Source organism: Octopus bimaculoides, chromosome 17, assembly GCF_001194135.2.
Source record: "Octopus bimaculoides isolate UCB-OBI-ISO-001 chromosome 17, ASM119413v2, whole genome shotgun sequence".
NCBI lineage: Eukaryota > Metazoa > Mollusca > Cephalopoda > Octopoda > Octopodidae > Octopus > Octopus bimaculoides.
In genome coordinates, this window is record NC_068997.1 from 28,953,309 (window position 1) to 28,956,026 (window position 2,718).

Genomic DNA, 2,718 nt, shown 5'->3' on the forward strand with positions numbered 1-2,718 from the left:
TATATATGGCGGACCTCTTTCAGTTTCCATCTACCAAATCCACTGACAAGGCTTTGGTCGGCCAGAAACTATCGCAGAAGACGCCCAAGTTTCGACGCAATGGGACTGAACCGGTCACCATGTGGACGGGATGCAAACTTCTTACCGTCACACCTATATATTTACGATTCAGTGGTAAAAGTTAGTTTGCAATTTTTCTTGTTTCTGTTGTTTTTTAATTACTTAAATCCAATTTTCAGGTGATATCCTATGACAGGTGCTAGCATGGCTTTTTTTTCCCACCACGTGGTTCTGGGTTCAATACCACAGCGCGACAACTTGGGGAAGTGCCTTGTATTATAGCCCCGGATGGAGCACTGCCTTTGCGAATAAATTTGGTGAGCGGAAACTGTGTGGAAACACGTCGTATGTATGTATATGTATATATATATATATATATAACACATATGTGTGTATGTGATTATATCCATTTGTGTGTGTTGTGTCTGTATTTACCCCACTGCCGTTTGACAACCAATGTAGGTTTGTTCACATCCCCATAACTTTGCAGCTCGGCAAAAAAGATCAACATAAGTACCTGAGTTAAAAAAGAAACAGGTACTTGGGTCATTTTGTTCACCTTAACCCTTCACGGCAATGCCCCAGCATGGCCTCAATTCTTATGACTGGAAGATAAAAGACGAAGAGTAATAGGTAGACTCATATATTAACAGTAGTTAGAACTAGGTTAGGCAAGGCAAAGGAAGGGCGGTGCCTTGGTTTAGTCGGAAGGTGGGCTTTCAAGTAGCTGTCAAGGTTAGCAAGCCAACACAACGGTAAGCCAGCTAGGGTGGGCCGACTGGCGGATTTAGATGAAGGGGCGGCAACTTCATCGAATCAAAACAAACAAGTTAGTGGCATGGATCATAGCAGACTTCTTTAGCGTGTAGTCGGGCCGAGGTATATTCACTAACAAACTGACTTTGCTTAACTGTCACTCCCTTTCCTGTTTTCTCAGCGCACCTGCCCGTTTGACTGGCAAACGGTGAAACACAGGCACACAATTAGATGACTAAGTATGTGTACAGGGCGCAATGAGTTAAGCCGCAAATCACAGCTGTGCAGCTGGCCGCACCTATGACGTTACAGTCATTATCCATTGACCTAGTTCTGGCCGAAGTAGATTTTAAATGGACAATAATGTGTGCGTGTGTTTGTGTGTGTGTGTCTATCTGTATGTATGAATGTGTATGTGCGTCTATGTGTGTGCGCGCGCGTTTGTTTGTGTGTGAATGTGTTTGCGTGTGTAAGTGTAGCGAACACAAGGAACATAACCAACACACTTGTTTACCACATATGAAAGACACTTTACCCGCAGCACATTTGGTAATTTCATCCTCCTTCGGCTCTATTACGTGTGCCTCTCTTTTACTTGCAATGCCTGCAGACAATCATAAAGACCTTACAATTGAAAGGAACGCATTTCTGAGGTGCAATAATATTATTTTGATGTTTTTAATCGTTCGAAATCTCAACATTTGCACAACGTTTATGTTGCTGCTTTTTCATGTCTCTCTCTCTCACTCTCTCTCTCACTCTCTCTCTCTCTCTCTCTCTCTCTCTCTCTCTCTCTCTCTCTCTCTGTATTGAACAAAATATCTATGAATATTTCAGCAATATTGCATGCACGTTATAATTTTACGTTGATATAAAAAAAAATGTCGCCATTACTGCTGTTGCTCTTTTTGTTTTAACTATTAAACCGCAGTTCAGCCCTGGCCGAGTATACCTATAATCTAAGGTATTCCATCTATGACTATTCCATCATTTTCCAATGTGCAGAGAATCCAGGATTATGCTTCGAAACCATTTTTAAGATATTAAAAATAGAAGTCATAAAATTGTGATTAGAGGAGAATAAGTAGTCTGTTATTTCTAGCAGATCAAATGACCACATAAACGCTTACCCGCTGGCCCCAGAGTGCCAAACAGGACAGGTGCAATAAAACTATAAATTTTGTTTCGGTAACTACAATAGTGACTAATAATTTATTAACAATCTTATAAATGATCCTCAAACACATCATTATTTCAATAATCCTGTGTGGTTCAGTTTCAAAAGACACAACTAAGATTGTTCAGATGTCAAAATAACATCGTTAACGTGTCATAGTTTGTACCGATGCTACGAAAGTAGATTATTCACGGCAGACAATGAGAATGTGAGGTTTGCTGCAGCTCTACCATAAACTTTACCGTGTTTTCTCATTAACGAAGAATAGTGTTGTTATATATATATATATTATATATATATATATAATCACAAATATGTGTGTGTGTGTGTGTGTGTGTGTGTTTAGGGGATTTCGTATTGAAAATGTTCTTCACGTTTTGTGAAGAGTGTGGTTTAAATGTCACTTATTTGCCATTTATAGCTTAAACTTAGAACGCTTCTAAAAGAAAAATATATATATATATAAAAAGGGTGTTGGTTAGCCATAACTGACACAGATTCGTTGTCTATTATGTATTGACTGCAGCTCTTTAAATATCCCTTCACTCACCACATAATCAAACCCAGCTCCAGTCGTACAATAATGGTCAAAAAATAAATTCACGAGAACGAGTGAAACGAACCGCACAGCTATTCACATTTTCAGATACAAAGACATGAACTGAAACAAATTTCTGCATTTTTATTCACACACACACACACACTACGTACGTATATATATATAT